This window comes from Delphinapterus leucas, chromosome X (genome assembly GCF_059928025.1).
Source record: "Delphinapterus leucas isolate spDelLeu-1000000601 "Yukka" chromosome X, BTC_Dleu_Yukka2, whole genome shotgun sequence".
In the NCBI taxonomy this organism is placed as follows: domain Eukaryota; kingdom Metazoa; phylum Chordata; class Mammalia; order Artiodactyla; family Monodontidae; genus Delphinapterus; species Delphinapterus leucas.
Window position 1 is genome coordinate 9,075,373 of NC_143150.1, and position 20,585 is coordinate 9,095,957.

At 36.5% G+C, this 20,585-nt stretch overlaps 1 pseudogene; it reads left to right on the forward strand.

The window, feature by feature from the left end:
• The first annotated feature begins 7,952 nt into the window (after positions 1-7,952).
• LOC111164524 (peptidyl-prolyl cis-trans isomerase A pseudogene) lies at positions 7,953-8,495 on the forward strand (annotated as a pseudogene).
• The last annotated feature ends 12,090 nt before the right edge of the window (positions 8,496-20,585 follow it).

The following is a 20,585-nucleotide window of genomic DNA, read 5'->3' on the forward strand; positions in this document are numbered from 1 at the left end:
AAAGGAATCCAAATCAGAAAAGAAGAAGTAAAGCCGTCACTGCAGACGACATGATAATATACATAGAGTATCCTAAAGACGCTACCAGAAAACTACTAGAGGTAATCAATGTATTTGGTAAAGTAGCAGGATACAAAATTAATGCACAGAAATCTCTTGCATTCCTATACACTAATGATGAAAACTTTGAAAGAAGAATTAAGGAAACACTCCCATTTACCACTGCAACAAAAAGAATAAAATACCTAGGAATAAATCTACCCGAGAAGACAAAAGACCTGTATGCAGGAAACTATAAGACACTAATGAAAGAAATTAAAGATGATACCAACAGATGGAGAGATATATCATGTTGTTGGATTGGAAGAATCAACATTGTGACAATGACTATACTACCCAAAGCAATCTACAGATTCAATGCAATCCCTATCAAACTACCAATGGCATTTTTCACAGAACTAGAACAAAAAAAATTCACAATTTGTATGGAAACCCAAAAGACCTCAAATAGCCAAAGCAATCTTGAGAAAGAAAAACGGAGCTGGAGAATCAGGCTCCCTGACTTCAGACTATACTACAAAGCTACAATAATCAAGACAGTATGGTACTGGCACAAAAACAGAAATATACATCAATGGAACAGGATAGAAAGCCCAGAGATAAACCCACGCACATATGGTCACCTTATCTTTGATAAAGGAGGCAAGAATCTGCAATGGAGAAAAGACAGCCTCTTCAATAAGTGGTGCTGGTAAAACTGGACAGCTACCTGTAAAAGAATGAAATTAGAACACTCCCTAACACCACACACAAAAATAAACTCAAAACAGATTAAAGACATAAATGTAATACCAGACACTATAATACTCTTAGAAGAAAACATAGGCAGAACACTCTATGACATAAACCACAGCAAGATCCTTTTTGACTCACATCCTAGAGAAAGGGAAATAAAAACAAAAATAAACAAATGGGACCTAATGAAACTTCAAAGCTTTTGCACAGCAAAGGAAACCATAAACAAGATGAAAAGACAACCCTCAGAATGGGAGAAAATATTTGCAAATGAAATAAGTGACAAATGATTAATCTCCAGAATTTACAAACAACTCATGCAGCTCAATATCAGAAGAACAAACAACCCAATCCAAAAATGGGCAGAAGACCTCCAAAGAAGATACACAGATTGCCAACAAACACATGAAAGGGTGCTCAATATCACTACTCATTAGAGAAATACAAGTCAAAACTACAGTGAGGTATCTCCTCACACCGGTCAGCATGGCCATCATCAAAAAATCTACAAACAGGGCTTCCCTGGTGGCGCAGTGGTTGCGAGTCTGCCTGCCGATGCAGGGGACGTGGGTTCGTGCCCCGGTCCGGGAAGATCCCATATGCCGCGGAGTGGCTGGGCCCATGAGCCATGGCCACTGAGCCTGCGCGTCTGGAGCCTGTGCTCCGCAACGGGAGAGGCCACAACAGTGAGAAGCCCGCGTACCGCAAAAAAAAAAAAAAAAAAATCTACAAACAATAAATGCTGGAGATGGTGTGGGGAAAAGGAAACTCTCTTGCACTGTTGGTGGGAATGTAAACTGATACAGCCACTATGGAGAACAGTATGGAGGTTCCTTAAAAAACTAAAAATAGAAATACCATATGACCCAGCAATCCCACTACTGGGCATATACCCTGAGAAAAACATAATTCAAAAAGAGTCAAGTACCACAATGTTCACTGCAGCACTATTTACAATAGCCAGGACGTGGAAGCAACCTAAGTGTCCATCGACAGATGAATGGATAAAGAAGATGTGGCACATATATACAATGGAATATTACTCAGCCATAAAAAGAAACGAAACTGAGTTATTTGTAGTGAAGTGGATGGACCTAGAGTCTGTCATACAGAGTGAAGTAAGTCAGAAAGAGGAAAATACCGTATGCTAACACATATATACAGAATCTAAAAAAAGAAAAGAAAAAGAAAAAATAAAATGGTCAGAGGAACCTAGGGGCAAGACGGGAATAAAGATGCAGACCTACTAGAGAATGGACTTGAGGATACGGGAGGGGGAAGGGTAAGCTGGGACAAAGTGAGAGAGTGGCATGGACATATATACAGTACCAAATGTAAAATAGATAGCTAGTGGGAAGCAGCCGCATAGCACAGGGAGATCAGCTGGATGCTAGAGGGGTGGGATAGGGAGGGTGGGAGGGAGGGAGATGCAAGAGGGAAGAGATATGGGAACATATGTATATGTATAACTGATTCACTTTGTTATAAAGCAGATACTGTTACACCATTGTAAAGCAATTATACTCTAATAAAGATGTTAAAAAAAAAGAAAAGATGAATAGAAGTAACTTTACCCTGGAGAAACCCTACCTCAGCCATGTGATCAAGGTCATTAAAAGTCATAAGTCTTGTTGATAGTGTATAACCGAACCCCAGTCTAATTATAAGAAAAGCATCAGACAAATCCCACTTTAAGGATGTTCTATAAAATACCTCACCAATACCTAAAAATATTGACACCAAAACTACAAGGAAAGTCTGAAAAATTGTCACTGTCTTAGAGGAGCCTCAGGATACATGACAGCTAAATGTGATGTGAGATCATTGATGGGATCCTGAAACAGAAAAAGGACATAATGTGAAAAGTTAAAAAAAATTGGAATAAGGTATGGACTTTAGTGAATAATAGGATACCAATATTGGTGGCTTGTTACCAAATTTATGATACTAATATAATATGTTAATAATAGGGGAAACTGGGTGCAAAGTATACAGGAAGTCTGTACTGTCTTTGCAATTTTTCTGTATTTAAAATTTTTCTGTAATTAAATTTTGCAATTTTTCTGCAATTAATTAAAATTAAAAATAACATTTATTCTAAAAATTCAATAAATGTCTGCCAAGACACATTAAGAATGAACAACAAAAGATTGTCACAGATCTTTCAGATATTAATAAGGGAATGTCATGAACAACTTTATGGCAATACACTTAATATTTAGATACAATGTATAAATTTCTAGAAAACTATAATTTACCAAAAATTACCCAGAAGCAATTTAAAACTGAATAGTTCTTTAATGATTAAAGCATTTGCATTAGTAATGAAAATCTTCCTACATTGAAAGCTGCAGGTACAAAGAGCTTCACTAGTGGTTCTACCAAACATTCAAGACAGCAATAATTCCAGCATTACACTATCATTCCCAATAATTGAATAAGAAGGTACAGTTTGCAACTCATTCTGTGAGCCTAACAGCTTGTTAAAACTCTAACAAGAGTTGTATAAGAAAGGAAAATTACTTGTGAATCTCATTCCAAAGTATACGTGCAAAAATCCTCACAAAGTATCAGCAACAGGAAAAAAGGATAATATATCATTAGATTGTGGAGTTATTTCAGAAATGCTTGTTCTGTTTTGCTTTAAAATTTTAATTAATGTAATGTACCATATTACCATATTAAAATGGGAGAATCATAGGATCATCAAAATAGGTGGAGTTAAATCACTTGATATAATTAATAACATAGTCATAATAGAAAGACTTGGCTAAATTTCTATAAGAAAACTAACTTCCTTTAAGGGAATTCCCTGGCAGTCCAGTAGTTAGGACTCTGCTTTCACTGCTGAGGGCCTGGGTTCAATCCTTGGTTGGGGAACTAAGATCCCACAAGCCGCACAGTGTGACCAAAAAAAAAAAAAATTTTTTTAACTTTCTTTACTTGAAAACTGACGGTTACAAAAGATACTTAATGGTGACACACTGAGCAATTTCCATTGAAATGTGGAACAACACAAGGAGGCCCACTACCGCCACTTCAATTTAACATTTGTACTGAAGTCCTAGCCAGCATGGTCAAGTTATATTCATCAGAAAGGGGGCAGGGGAAGATGACATTATATATATATATATATATATATATATATGCACATTGTATATATAATTATGCACATAGAAATACAAAATAATATAGAGATAAATTATTAGAACTGATAAGTAAGTTTAGCAAGTTCTCCATAAAAAAACACATAAAAGAGAATGGTATTTCTATGTACCATCAACAACAGATAGAAAGTGACATTTAAAAAGATAACATCTGGGACTTCCCTGGTGGTGCAGTGGTAAAGAATCCACCTGCCAATGCAGGGGACATGGGTTCGAGCCCTGGTCCGGGAAGACCCCACATGCTGTGGAGCAATTAAGCCCGTGAGCCACAGCTACTGAGCCTGTGCTCTAGAACCTGCGAGCCACAACTACTGAGCCCACGTGCCACAACTATTGAAGCCCATGTGCCTAGAGCCCATGTTCTGCAACAAGAGAAGCCACCCCACAATGAGAAGCCCGTGTACCGCAAAGAAGAGTAGCCACAACTAGAGAAAGCCCATGTGCAGCAACGAAGACCCAATGCAGACAAAAATTAAATTAAATTAAAAAAATAATTATAAAGTTATAGTAATTAAGGCAGTGTGATATTGGTATAGGGACAGTAAAACGGACAGAACAGGAGAAGGCAGAAATAGAGTTGCTATAATTGTTTGGGTCACCAATTTCCAATGTGGTGAGAGGGGTTTTTCCATACCAACAATTCTTGGGACACCAGCTGGGTGTCCTACAAGTTATCTCAATTCTGACACTATCTACCTGAAGACAGCATCACATTCCACAGGTTAAGAGCTCAGTTCTACAAGACTGCTCCTGACCCCAACTTCAGAGGCCAGTCTCAAGTCCAAGTTATCACCTGTTCTTCTGACCAACCAGCTATAAATCAAACGTTCCCACAATCCCCTCTTTGGGCTTGATTAACTTGCTACATCAGCTCACAGAACTCAGAGTAACGTTTTACTTACTGGATGGATCACCGGTTGGTTATAAAATGACATGACTCAGGAACAGCAGGATGGAAGAGATGTATAGGCAAGTCATGTGGGAGGGGGTGCAGAGCTTCCAAGCCCTCTCTAGGCACACCACTCTCCCCAAATCTCCACGTTTGCCAAACCAGAATCTTTCCAAACTCCGTCCTTTTGGGGTTTTATGGAGGTTTCATTACATAGGCATGATTGATTAAATCATTGATCGTTGGCAAACTGAATTCAACCTTCAGCCCCTCGGCCCTCCCCAGAGATGGGGGAGGTTAGTGAAAGTTCCAACCCTCTAATCACGTGGTTGGCTCTCCTGGCAATCAGCCCCCACCCATAGGTTTCTCAAGTGCTTTCCAAAAGTCACCTCATTAACATAACAAAACACCATTATGGCTCTCATCCTTAGGAAATTCCAAGTGTTTTAGGAGCTCTGAGCCAGAAACAGGACAAAGACCAAATACATACTTCTCATTATAAATCATAATATCACATAGAAACTTGCATAAATGGATATTTGATTTTTGACAAAAGTAGCACTGCAGAGGAGTGGAGAAAGGTCGGTTTTTTTTTCTTCTTAAATGGTGCTGAGACAATTGGGTATACACAGGGAAAAAAATGAAATTTAACCCTGATTTCACCACACACACATACATCAATATACAAAATCCCTCCTCATTATTTACAGATTTGGTACTTGTGGATCCATTTGCTCACTAAAATTTCTTTGTAATCCCAAAATCAATACTTACCGTGTTTTTGTGGTCATTTGTGATCATGCACTGAGTGGTGAATTTGAGTCTTTCAACACAGACATTGCCAGCTGAGGTCGAATAAGGCAATGCTCTCTGCCTTATTTCAGCTCTCATACTGTAAACAATTGTTCTTTTCAAGGTCTATTTAGCGCCATATTTCTTGCATTTTTTTTCACTTGTTTGCGGTGATTTTGCTGTTTGAAATGACCTCCAAGCACAGCATTGTGCTTGGAACACCTCCAAGTGTTCCTAAGCAGGCTATGATTTGCTTTATGAGTATTAATAAACTTTGTTCAGGCATGAGTTACAGTGCTGTTGGCCATGAGTTTGTCAACCTAAATAAACCTAGGAGGCAATAATCAAGTAGAAAGCATTTATTTGTGTCGACTTAAAAAATACACAACGTGAGAGTTGCAAGTTAAGTTTTATTTGGGGCAAAATGAGGACTGAAGCCCGGGAGACAGCATCCCAGATAGCTCTGAGAACCTGCTCCAAAGAGGCAGGGTGGAAGGCCAGTATATATGTGATTTTGGTGAAGGGGGAATACATGCAATAGAGCACATATTTTTTTACAGAAGGTTTCTGCTTGTCTCGTGCAGGTTACTGCTAGTCACGAGGAGCAGATGTCACCATGAAGGCTTTTAGTGCTTTTCTAGATATGAGGAGATGCAAGAATTGGGCTCATAAAATCGGCTCCTGAAATTGTCTAACTGTCTGAAGACCTGTTCTGCCAGTTTTTCCCAGAGCACAGAGGGCCTCATTTCTGCTCTCCACCCTGAACTGCTTTCAGGGGTGTTGAAAGTCAGCAGCTGTAGCAGCACAAGATTTAAACCTTGTAGAGGTAGATGGCAAGTGCCAGTGGTGAGTGCCAATTCGTAGTTGACATTTGAGATCAAAGAAGTCCAACTGGGGCACAAAGATTCGGGTTGCAACCCAAAGTGTCTCACCAGGGAGTAAAAGTTAGGAGCTTTTAAAGGCAAAGAAGAGGGTTTTGCATTACAAGGAATTTTAATTGGAATTAGAGGCAGAAGGGAGGTAAAGTTCGTTACTGTGACAAGTTGCAGGTGTTCTTGCCGACTCCCAGTCCTTGGTTTGTAGTTTGACCCAGTTCAAAAGTTCATGGCTCTGAAACCGTGCAACACAATTTGGGACTTGAACCCACACGCTGGGACTCGAACCCAGCCAGAACCCAGATTGGGGTTCCACCCAGTTGGGACATACCTAAAGTCCACCTTGGTAATGGCCTCCCAGCTCTATTTTAAGACCCCTTAACATAAGTGACTCCATTTTATTTCACATTTCACAAGTTCGAAGTTAATGAGCCAACGATTTGGTATATCCAGAAAAAGGAAGAGGAAATTTGTCCATCTTTACATCAGGCAGCTCTGGAAAGTGCTAAAGTAACAGCTATAGTGTGTGATGATGCTATGGAAAAGATGGAAGAGTGGTTAAGTCTGTGGATTTATAAGATGATAACCAATTAATAAAAGCATAGTGGGCCTCAATGTTGTGAGGCTGAAAGCCAAAGAAATTTACAGTCAGATTACTCAGGGTTAGGAAAATATTAAACCTTCTTGACTAATCCTGGCTGATTGGCTTGCTTGTTTCAAAAGGCAATATGGTGTGAAAAACGTTAAACTTGTAGGTGAGGCAGGTTCTGCAGGTCAGGAGGCTGTGGAAGAATTTTAAAAGTATCCACTAAGTGTTGTACAGGAAAAGAGTAATGGGAAGAGAAGATTTACAATGCTGATGAGACTGGCTTGTTTTAAAAGGACATTGGCAAAGAACCTATACAACACAAATGACACTTCAGTCGGTGAAAATGTCACCAGAGACCCGTAGGAACCTAATCCTGTATTTTTCCTAAGAGCATAGTTCATCATTTGCTAATTCAGTGTTTATGGTGACTTTGTAGAACATAACTATTGTGAATAATGAGAATCAGGTATATATATTTATATATAATCTTACAAATCAATAAGGAAAAGACAACAAAGACCTCTACAGAAAAATGAACAAAAGATTTGAACAGTTCCTTCAAAACAGAGTAATTCCACATGTCCAAAGATCATTTGAAATGGTACTCAACTGAAGAAAATATAAATTAAAACCACAGTACCAGAGGCCTTGCAGATGCCGCCGCCCTGAGCCTCCCGCGCTGCACACCTTGGTCAACTCCATCGTGTTCTTCGACATCGCCATCCAGGGAGAGTCCTTGGGCTGCATCTCCTTCGAGCTGTTTGCAGACAAAGTTCTAAAGACAGCAGAAAGCTTTTGCGCTCTGAGCACTGGGAAGAAAGGATTTGGTTACAAAGGTGCCTGCTTTCACAGAATAATTCTGGGATTTATGTGCCAGGGTGGTGACTTCACACGCCATAATGGCACTGGTGGCAAGTCCATCTATGGGGAGAAATTTCATGACGAGAATTTCATCCTGAAGCATATGGGTCCTGGCATCTTGTCCACGGCAAATGCTGGCCCCAACACAAACGGTTCCCAGTTTTTCATCTGCACTGCCAAGACTGAGTGGTTGGATGGCAAGCATGTGGTCTTTGGCAAGGTGAAAGAGGGCAAGAATATTGTGGAAGCCATGTGCTTTGGGTTCAGGAATGGCAAGACCAGCAAGAAGATCACCATTGCTGACTGTGGACAAATCTTATAAACCTGAATTGTGTTTTATCTTAACCACCAGACATTCCTTCTGTAGCTCAGGAGAGCACCCCTTCACCCCCATCTGCTCGAAATATCCTATAATTTTTGTGTTCTTACTGCAGTTCTTTCGGTTCCATATTTTCCTTATCCCCCTCCAAGTTTAGCTGGATTGCAAAGTTGTTTATGATTATGAAATAAAAACTAAAAAACAACAAGACCATTACCCACATTCCAGACTGGCAAATTTTTACAGTCTGATAATATCCAGTGGTGAAAAACATATAATTCTAATACTCTATCAGTGGACGTGTGCAATTAATATAACCACTTTGGAAAACAGTTAGGAATTATTTAATAAAACTGAAGACACACGTACTCCGTAGCCCAGCAATTCCACTCTTGAGTAAATACCATAGAAAAATGCTTGTATATATGCATCAGTTTTCTTAATAAGTATGGAAAATGTTAGAGCTCAGAGCAGCCTCCAGAGAATGGTAATGTGCTCTAGTCTAGAAGTAACTGAGATCTTTTTACCAGATTTGCTCTATTTTTAAAAGCATAACAATTTTCATTTTCTTAGCTTAAGATTCCATTTAAAATATTTTAAGTGTATTAGCATATTAAAATGTACAGAAAGCTAAAGACCCATTCCCCTGCTGTTGTTATGTTAATGGACATGTCATTTCTCATTTTAAGTTTTATTGTCCTTACCTATTAAATAGCGATGAGCCAATTCCATTAGCTAGAAATGTATTAGCAAATAGCAGAATACCTGAAGAACAGTGGTTCAAATAGGAGTTATCTTCTCTCACAATAACAGAAATCCAAAAATGAGCAGGCATTGTTTGAATTAAATAGTCTTTGAATTAAAAGACTTAGTCCTTTGAATTAAAGGACTAAGGCTTTTTGTGTTTCACCATCATTACTGTAGGGGAGTAAAACTTGCCACCCCAAAATGTCTCTTTGGCATGCGGATTATTTGGAGCTGAAAACAATCAAGGCCCAAAAGACTCAGGAAGAACCTTTGACTTTCCCCCTAAGTGCCTAAAAGAATGTGGATAGAGGACCTGTTCCAGGAAGGGAGCTATCCCTAAAGATAACTACAATTACGAACTAGGTGTGTGGACAGGGACGGACTTAGCCAAGTCTGTTGGTTAAAATTCCTTTCTGTGGCCCAATGTCTCTGCCTGGCCCAGCAAACATTTATTTACCAAACATTTGCTTTTCCATCTCCATGTCAATTGCCTTTCTCCCCCGTGAAATCCCAAACCACTAACTACATCAACATCCTCTTTCGTTTTTACCTGAGGATGGTATATAAGGTGAGGGTTTCAGCCATTTTGGTGAGTTACTCAGTGTTCCTGGGTCTCTTCCATGCATACATGTTATTAAACTTTGTTTGATTTCCTCCTGCTAATCTGTCTCATGTCAATTTAGACTAGCCAGAAGAACCTAGAAGGGTAGAGGAAAATTTCTTCCTCCCCAACATTACCATGTGGCTGTACGATGGCTCCTGTACTTCCAGGCATCACATCTGTGTGTTATAGGCAAAAAGGGTAAAGGAATGAGGCTAAACACATGTTATCTGTCCTTCTTTTCATCAGTAATCAAAATGATTTCTCAGAACACTACTTAGATTTTTCTTTCTTTCATCTTTTTGGCAAGAACTATGCCACAAAGTCAGTCTTGGTTGCAGGGGAGACTGGAAAACAAGAATTCATCTTTCCAGCCTCTGGAGTAGAAGAATGTAAAAGAGAAATGCTTAAGGAATGAACACTGTATGAGCCAATACAATGCCAGGTACACTCACCTTACCTACCCCAAAGGGTTGTTATGAGGATCAATTGTGCTGTCAGATTTGAAAACCTTTAGAATTTACAAAGTACTAAACACATGTAAGGAATTATTATGCTCATCTTTTGGAATGAAGTATTATTTGGTACGTTAGTGAACACACATTATGATTCAATGATTAATTACTGAGAAAAAGATCTTCTATGCAAATATTATACTAGATGATTTAAATCTATCTATTTTTATCTATTTTGAACATCAACTAGCAACTGCTAGCTTGGGACTTTGCTCAGGATAGGATATCTCTACTTAATGAACCAATGTAAAAAATTCCTTTCTTTTATGGGAGATGAATCTGGAAAGCTTGTCATATTATTTGTCTCTGACTAAAGATTCTACTGCGGATGGATGGAAGGCAAAGAGAAAATATTCCCTATAGAAATAGGCAAAGGAAAACTGATATTGATTTTTAAGATAAATTCAGAGCAAATCTCACAGGCTCTGGGTATATCTAGGTCACTGGAAGAAAAAAAAAGACTGTAGCACTTTGCTGACAGATAAGAGAAATATAGTTATTTCTTATACATGGTTATTAAATGGATTCAGAACTTTTTATTATTATACCAAGATTATTTCAACCAAGTAGGAACTACATACATATATGAACAGAATGCAAGAAAATAATTTTGACAATACTATGCATTTAGATCGGTTTTGAATAAGGAACTTGTGGTTAAATTAACTTTAAAATCCCAAATAAAATGACTTCCAAATTCCAATCATTTCAAAGTGGCAGCTACTTCACACATGATTATGTGGTCCAAAAAGAATACAGTGAATTCGTCAGTGGTTATTTCTCTCTCATCCAACTCCAAAATCATTCAAGATACCGCAGGGCCATTCTAGGTGTTTTCAGAATTACTAGCCTTAAGTATTGACTGAAGTGGTAATTTAGCAATCTCAAGAAATGAATCCAATGGACTACAAAGAAGAATATCTTCATTAGCTAGGAGTAAATAATAAAGTTAGCAATAACATCTTTAACTACTTAATCAGTCAACAAAGATATATTAAGCACCTAATACGCGGCAAGCTCTACACTAGGCACTAGGGATACAATGATGAAAGAAAAGACATATCTGCCATGTCTTTTTATGCTACATACAGTGGAGGGTAAAAGACAAATTTTAAACGTACACTCAAATGATATCGTTCTTAAGTGCTTAACACAATTCCTAGCATATAGTACTCATTCAATAAATGTGTATTGATGATATAAAAACAAACAAATAAATAGTGCTATGAAAGCATAAAGTAGGAGGACTAAATCTATTCTGGAGAGGTCAGAAAATGCTAGATCTGATATTTAAAGCAAGTTCTGAAGGGTGAGTAGGTATTAACTCAGCAAAAAGAAGGCATACGCCTTATTCGTTTCTAAAATGAACACTATATGCAGATTGCTCTATTCTCTGATCCCTAAAAATTCCTTACAGTTACACGCTGATAACTTTGCTCAAGTCAATATCCCCTATTAAATGCTTTCCCTCCACTTTTTCACCAGTTCTGATCTCATTTCTTTTTCAAAGCCTAAATCTGTGGAATTACTCTGCAAAATTATGCCCTATTCCAAAAGTGATATTTGGTCTTAATCATTAGTTACCTAGGAGCTAAGATATTTGGAATGTATCAATAGATGTGGTACTTTATTAAATAAGTCTTAAGTGTGTACAACTGGACTGTAAAAAGAAAGCCAGAAAAGGACAGAAATAAATATTTGGAGAAACACTGGTGAAGAATTTTCCAAAATTAGTGACAGCAAACCAGAGACGCAAGAACCTCAGAGAATAAAAACACACACACAAACCTCGAACAAATATAAGCGTATCATACTCAAAAACAAGGACACCTTCCTATTTCAACTTCAACATGTAGAGAGCTTGGAAATCATCATTGCCATACATACAAGAAAAAAACTGAACAAACTGAAAACCAGTGACTTTCCTTGGAACCATTAGAGAATAAAAGTTGTAGGGCAAACCACTATCCCAAAATCTGGAGAGAAAGGTGAACACAAAGAAGAGTTGAGATCAATTTACTTGGATTAGATGCCAGTAGAGTCATAAAGTGATAAGAACACTTAAACCATAGCTTTGAGAAATTACTGGAAGCAGTGTGTAGACTAGTTTGAGAGCGAGGAATCCTTAGGGACTGCAGTCTTAGGGAGGCGTCCACACTTGTGAGTTTTACCTCCAGAGATCCCACCAAGTTCTCATGTTAAAAAGCCAAGAAAAATTCTTTCATTTCTGTAAAAAGGGTGGGGGAAGTAACCAAGACCCAACTCTATGTTGTTTACAAGAAACTCACTCTAAAGGCAGAGGTTAAAAATAAATATATGGAAAAAATATACCATGCAAACATTAAGCAAAAGGAAGACGAAGTAGCTATATTAATTTTAAATGATGCTGACTTTGGAACAATAAAAATTATCAGGGATAAATAGGATCATAATCATAAAAATGTCAACTCTCCAGGGAAACAAAAAGACATGTGTGTAACTTAACAACAGAGCATTAAAATTTGGGAGACAAAAACTGTTAGAACTGCAAGGAGAAATAGAGAAATCAACTATTATACTTCAACAACTGTCTTTCAGTAAGAATATAGTTAACCTGAACAGCACTATCAATCAAACTGATCTAATTGACTTTTATAGAATACTCTATCCAGCAACTACAGAATACGTGTTCTTCCCAAGCTCACACAGAACATCTGCCAAGACAGACCACATCCTGGGCCATAAAACATACCTTACCAAATTTAGCCTGCTGTATAGCACGGGGAACTCTTCTCAATACGCTGGAATGGCCTATATGGGAAAAGAATCTAAAAAGAGTGGATATATGTATATGTATGACAGATTCACTTTGCTGTACACCTGAAACTAACACAACATTTAAAATCAACTATACTCCAATAAAAATTTTAAAAAACCTTACTTTACCAAATTTAATAGGAATTATGCAAATTATGTTCTCAGACAACAGTAGAATTAAACTAGAAATCAATAACAGAAAAATACTTGGAAAAGTCCCAAATATTTGGAAGTTAACCAACACACTACTAAATGACATATGGGCCACAGAAAAAGTCTCGAGAAATTTTAAAATATTTTGAACTAAATTAATATGAAAATACAACCTATCAAAATTTGTGAGATACAGGGAAAGCAGTGCTTACAAGGATGTTCATAGTCTTCAATGCATATATTAGAGAAAAACAAAGATCTACAATCTATAACTTATGCTTGCATCATAGAAAGCTAGAGAGAGAAGAGCAATTTAAACCTAAAGCAAGTATAAGAAAGGAAATAATAAAAATTAGAATAGAAGTAAATGAAACTGGAGACAGCAAAATAACAGAGAAAATCAAATAAATCAAAGCTGGTTCTCTGAAAAGTTCAGTAAAATTGATAAACATCTTCCATGCTCACCAAGAAGAAAGAAAAAGGATGCAAGACACCAATATCAGAAATTAAAAGGGGTACAGCAGAGATTGGCACAACGTTGTAAATCAACTCTACTTCAATTAAAAAAGTTAAAAAAAAAATTAAAAACCCAAAACAATAAATAAATAAAATTGATGCAAAGAGAGAAAGTTAAAAAAAAAAAAGGGAAAAAAGGGGCCATAGCTATTGATCCCAATGACATACATAGAACTTTCAATTATGATGATGGGGAGTCTGTCTTGGTTTTAATTATACAATGCTTTGGACACATGAAAGGTTGGAGAGAAACAAAGAAAGATGAAGGTAACAGTTCTGTTTTATAGTAGTACTAATCAACTGGAATAATGAGTATAAAAACCCGTTGAAAATAGAGATAATAATAAAGTACCAAAGAATATTTATTAAGAAAAGTTCAGGAAAAGTATTAAGTAAAATGCAAAAATTTACACTGAAAATAATTAACTCATTTAACAAACATCTATTGAGTACTTACTATATGCCTGACACCATTAGAATTTCTTGGGTTATAGCAGAGAATAAAACACTCAAATATCTCTGCCCCCATGGACTTTATATTACATTGAAGAAGAGAGGTAATAAGCTGTAAACATATATAATAAGAAAATTGTATATTAGAATTTGATGACTGCTATAGAAAATTGAAATATGGAGAAAGATAAAAGAGTAGGGATATGGCTACAAGTTTAATACAACACAGGGTGGTCAGAGTCAGCCTCGTTGTGAGGTTGAGAGTTTAGCAAAAAAATAGGAGATCTTGAGACATAAAGTAATACAGATATCTGGGGGATAATGTTTCATGGCAGAGGAAACATGGCACAGGCATTCTAGGAAAATCAAGTTCAATGTGGCTGAAGAAGAGTGAGAGAAATAAAAGGTTAGGTCATATAGGCAACAGGGGATCAGATCAAATAGGTCTTTGTAAGACCTTGTGGGATTTTTTACTTTACTTTGATTGAAAAGAAAAGCCATTAAAGAATTTTGGGGAAGAAGATTAATACAATATAGTCTTTTTTTTTTTTTTTTTTTTCGGTACGCGGGCCTCTCACTGTTGTGGCCTCTCCCGTTGCGGAGCACAGGCTCCGGACGCGCAGGCTCAGCGGCCATGGCTCACGGGCCCAGCCGCTCCGCGGCATGTGGGATCCTCCCGGACCGGGGCACGAACCCGTGTCCCCTGCATCGGCAGGCGGACTCCCAACCACTGCGCCACCAGGGAAGCCCTATAATATAGTTTTAAAGGGGTTATTCTGGCTACTGTGTTGATCACAGACTATACAGAGGCAAGGGTAAGATGCAGAGAGTCCTGTTAGGAGGTAATTTCCAAGATTTTGGCCTGAGCAACTAGAAGGATGGAGTTGCTAACAACTGAGATGGAGTAAGCTCTGGGTGAAGCAGGTTCATAAGGGAAATACTAGGAGTTCAATTTGCAATGTGCTGAATTAAAGAAGCTTATTAGATATCCAAGTGGAGACGTAAACAGTTGATACACTATTATAGTTTAGAGTTGGAGAAAGTAGACTGAGGTATGTAAATTTGGGAGTTGTCAGCCATAGATGGCATTGTAGAGCTATGCTTCTACATGAGATAATCAAGGAAGAGAGAGGAGAGATGAGGACCAAGGCCTCAATATATTCAAAATTTAGAAGACAGAGAGACGAGGAAGAACTAACAAAAGAGACTTAGAAAGAATGACCAATAAGGTAGAAGTAAAGCCAAGAGAGTGAAATGGAATGCCTAAGGATTGAATCCAGGAGTATATGCATATTTAACAGATTTACTGTTGTAAAAATGTTCATTTTCCCCCCAAATGCATTACAGTTTTAAGGCAAGTAAACAGGGAGAGACTAAAAATCCCAGCACTATATTTTCCCCCAGCTTTTTATTTTGAAAAATTTTTTAAATACTCCAATGAATACCTGTATAACTTAATCTAGACTCACCAATTGTTACATCATACCATACTTTCTCTTTTTGCTGACCCATTTGAAAATAAATTACATAGATCTTGACATTTGACCCCTAAATACTTCAGCGTGTAATTCCTAATAATGAGAATACTTTCTTACATACGGTAAGAAAGTTACTGTAAACTCAACATCATCTAATATCCGGTTTAGATTTGCATTTCCTCAATTATCTTCAGAATTTTCATTTATAGGTATTTAATTTTCAATCCAAGGTCAAATCTAGGGTCATATTTTGTCTTTGATTATTATGTCTCTTTAGCTTCTTAATCTAGACTAGTGTTCCTGACTTTATTTCTCCTATGATAGTGATAATTTTGAAGAACCCAGGTCTATTGTCCTTTAGAATGTCTCATGTTCTCAATTGTCTGTTTCTACATTAGTAGATTCAGGTTAAACATTTTGACAAGGACTTTATATGATTTCCTATATTTCTTATATCGCATCAGGAGACATATAATGTCAAATGTCCCATATTGGTGGTAATAATTTTGAATACTGGATTAGAAGAGTGACTGCCAATTCTCTCCATTTTAATAGTATCTTTGTTTCTTTGGAATTAATAAGTAATCTTTGGGGTAATATTCAAGGCTATGTGAATACCTCATTGCTCAATAACCTTTCACGCAATTGGAATCTTTTGAATATACTTGATTGAATCAAATATTACATCGGGAATTGCACAGTGGCAATTAAAAAATTCTATCATCATTTCTTATGTAATTATTAGTTGGCATCGGTACAAAGGAGATTTCCCTTTTGTCCTTCTCTCCCTTTTTTTAAGGTATCATGATAGACTCATGTTTTCTTTTGAGCCATATATTATAATCCATTGTAATAATTATTTTTTTGAAGTCAGTAGAATATAATCAGCATGCATTGTTAGAGCTCATGCAAAAAAGAGGTAAAACTGAGATAAATTCCAAAGAAATGAATAATAAAGTCATTATTAACACCACTGAAAAATCAAACTTTTATTTAGCATGAGATAAAAACACCTAACAGATATATAAGACAAAATATGTGGCTCAGATTCTTTGGAGAAAATTTTACATTTGAGGAAAAATTAATATATATATATAAATGCAATGTATACTGCAGAGACAAAAATTTCATCTAGAGAAATAAACATAAGATTTTGAGATTAAATTAATTTGCAAAATAATACACAAACACACACAATGATCTTGTTATTATACATAGAATGAACAACAAAATTTCTATGTACTGAAGTGAGAATAAATTACATTCATGTGTGTATATATTTGCACAGCTGTGTACTGATTTGTTTGAGCATGGAGAAGGATATCCCAGGATATGTACCAGGCTATTAACATTGAGTAGTACCCTTGGGTGAATATGGTGGGTTGTAGTAATGGGAAAGTTTTGACCAGAAACAGAATAATGGAGGAACATCATTACTTATCTGTATTTATTTTTGCAGTTTCTCTAGCAACAATGACCATATATTCCTATTGAAATAACAATGTTAATTAAGAAAATATATCTTAAAAGATGAAAAATATTGGATTATCACTTTTTCACTTTTTGTGATCTTACAAAAGGTATTTTTCAGGTGTCCTTTTATGTAAGCAAAAGAAAAAATTTATTACTAATGAAAAGAGCAATAGCAGCCTCCATTTATTTATTACTTATGAGGACTCAGCTACTATGTTTCATGCAGTTATATGGATTGTCTAATTTTATTTACCGCACAATAATAATAGAAACTACTATTACTATATTAAAGGGTTGTTGAAAAGATAAATGCTCACATATATGTGTTTTTTAAATTTAATTTTATTTATTTTTTTATACAGCAAGTTCTTATTAGTTATCCATTTTATACATATTAGTGTATACATGTCAATCCCAATCTCCCAATTCATCACACCATCACCCCCCACATATATGTGTTTTAATCATGTAAGCTGATAATCAGTATATAAGTTAAGGGGTTATAAGTATCATGAAAATACTTTACAGCATAACAATACATGATAATAGGTTGTATGCTTATGTAAGGCTACATATTTACTGCATAAGAAGATAATGTTAGAAACCATCCTACTAACTTGTTGCCTTTACCTTTTGCTACAAAATTCCTTTTATTCTGCCATAATGAAGGATCACTAGTGAGTTTAGGTTTTATGAGTAGGCATTATAGTGCACGCTAAGTACGTTATCTGAGAACCTATAGCATGGTTGAGACATAAAACACAGTTATATAAGAAAGGAATTGTCTGGGTGGAGAAGAGGGAATCAGTGCCAGAAGTATATCTGCTGTCACATTTGTTCTGTTTGACCAAATATAGCATAAACTGAATATGATTCATTGAAATGTGAATTGTTTCCAATACTACAAAGCTTCAAACACATTGATGATATTATAATTATCTACCTAGAAAAATCTAAAGAATCATTAGGAAAACTGATAAGTTACAAAGTAGTTCAGAAAAGTGTATAGACAGAAAACAGGTATACAAACATTTAACAGAATCTTTATATACTAGTAATAATCTTTCGTAAAAGGCAACAGAATTAAGAAGCCATTTACAATAGAAAGAAAAAGCAAAATGCTCAGAAATAGGTTTATCATGAATGGTTAAAACCTATGTAAATTTAGGTGGAAAAACAATCATTTTCCTGGAAAGGATGAATCTAGGTGAGACTGGGGTAATTTCTACATAATTAGTTTGATATTTAATTAATTTATATTAATATATAAGTTAAAATTCCAATGAGGCTTTATTGGTTATTTGAAAAAAGTTGTTTGATAAAATATTACCTGCATGAATATGGATAAGGTTAATCAAGATAAACCACCGAAAACAAAAAGAATGAAAATCTCTGATATATCAGGCAGGAAATTGTATGGCAAAACTGCAGTGAATAAAAAGAGGCAGATCTGGCTCGAAATTCAGAGAAAGAGAGAGAGAGAGAGATCACTGAGAGAACATGAATGCATAAAATATTACTGAATGAAATTCACCAGGCAGGTTAGCACTGATTATGGAAGAAGTATAGTATGAAAGATATGTACCTGTGGGGATTGAGGTTTTTTTTTTTTTATAAGTTTGCATATTTTTGTGAGAAAAGATTACACTTGTTATTTATAATATCAGCTTAAACATACATGTATGTAAGCATATATGATGTATTTGTGTATGCGTGTGTGTTAACCTTAGAGCAGACACTGAATGTAGGACTTTAAAGCAGTCATTTAACCCCCACAAGCCACACGTGTGCCTTCTGTAAAAATCCAGTAATTGCTCTTGAAATTAAATAAGAAAAAAAATGTTAAGTTTTACTTAATGGTTACATATCAAGCAGGGGCTTAGTAACTACATTTAGGTGTTATATAATATATATCACTTAGAAAATCCAAGCAAACGACTAAAAGATGAGGTCTACCGGATAAATACTTCAGTAAGAAAGGCAGAGAGCAGAAAAAAATTAATGGCTTCCCAAAGGCACAAGTATGCATGTCTGAGAAGGAGAGGAGGAACTACGGAGACATAGAGAATGATCACTATTTCTGGTAAAAAAATTTCTGGTAAAAATTCAGCTCCAAATGCCAGGCTTACCTCTTTGGGTTTCTGTTGGTTCGCGAACTGGTCCCCTTACATGGGGGGCAAGGAGAGAGGGAAGGAAGAGGTAGGCCGCCCCAGATTGGTAGGCGGCAATTTACTGAGTAAGGGAATTTACATACAAGGCTTGTCTCCCAGGGCTGCATCCCCACTTGCTTGAATCTTAAAAGTTCATATAGAGGCCTTAACGGGGTTCAGTCATATATTCAGTCCAGATGGTCTCAGCAACACCTCGCTCTCTCGAGGCTGTGTCCTTGGAACAGCTCCCACTGTGGGAACAGTGAGCAGAACGTATCTTCCAAGGGCGGGGAGGGGAGAGGAACCTCTGATTGCTCTGAACCAGCTCACAGGTCAAGCAGCAGTCACATCCTTCTCCAGGAGCTCCCCCAACAGTTTCCTCCTTCCAGATCTTGTTTCTATAATATCTCCCTGCCTTGTTAGATGATTTTTTGTTGGTTTGTTTTGTTCAATTTTGGTTTCGTTTGGTAATATTAGTGGTGCTCTTTGAGAAGAGTGGCACAAATTTCCTAGTCTGCAATTATTCCAAAGGAAAGTCCATACATAGAGTTTCAGATGGATTATGCTCACTTCATTTTCACAACAAAGCTATATTCTTGAAACGTACTAATTCCCTATCAAATATTTTATAATGATTGTATACAGCACAAAATGAACCAAATATTTTGATGCTTTCATTGTAAAGCAAACCAACAAATAAAAAATTCTTTTGGCTGTGTAAATAGGTATAATGTCTATGTACAAATAAACGTGAGTAGGTTTTTTTGAGCATGGAGTAGGTTGTGGAAGGGTATGTATGAGAACGCTTGCCATAAGAACATTGGGGTGCAAACTGCAATCAGAAGGGTAATGAGGGACATCAATAATTTCTCTGAACCTAGTTTTCTACTGTGTCTCTAGCAATAATAACCAGATATCTTGAAAATAAATAAGTGTAACAGAAAAAGACATGTTTAATAAACATCTTAGGAGAATTACTTTTTCCAGCATCACTGAGATTTAATTACAAGTAAAAATTTATATCTTTAAGGTGTTCAAAGTGATGCTTTGATATATGTATATATTATGAAATGACTACCACAATCAACCTAATTAACATATCACCTCACATAATTACCATTTTTTTCTGTGAGAACAATTAAAATCTACTTTCTTAGCAAATTTCAAGTTTACAATATAGTATTAAGTATAGTCACCATGCTGTACATTATATCTTCAGAATTTATTCATCCTGCACAACTGGAACTTTGTATATTGGTAATTCCCTGGTGGTCTAGTGGTGAAGACTCTGTGCTTCTACTGCAGGGGGCATGGGTTCCATCCCTGGTCCTGGTCAGGAAACTGAGATCCTGTATGCCGCGTGGCACAGCCAAAAAAAAAAAACCAAAAACAAAAACACGAAAAGATGTTCAACAT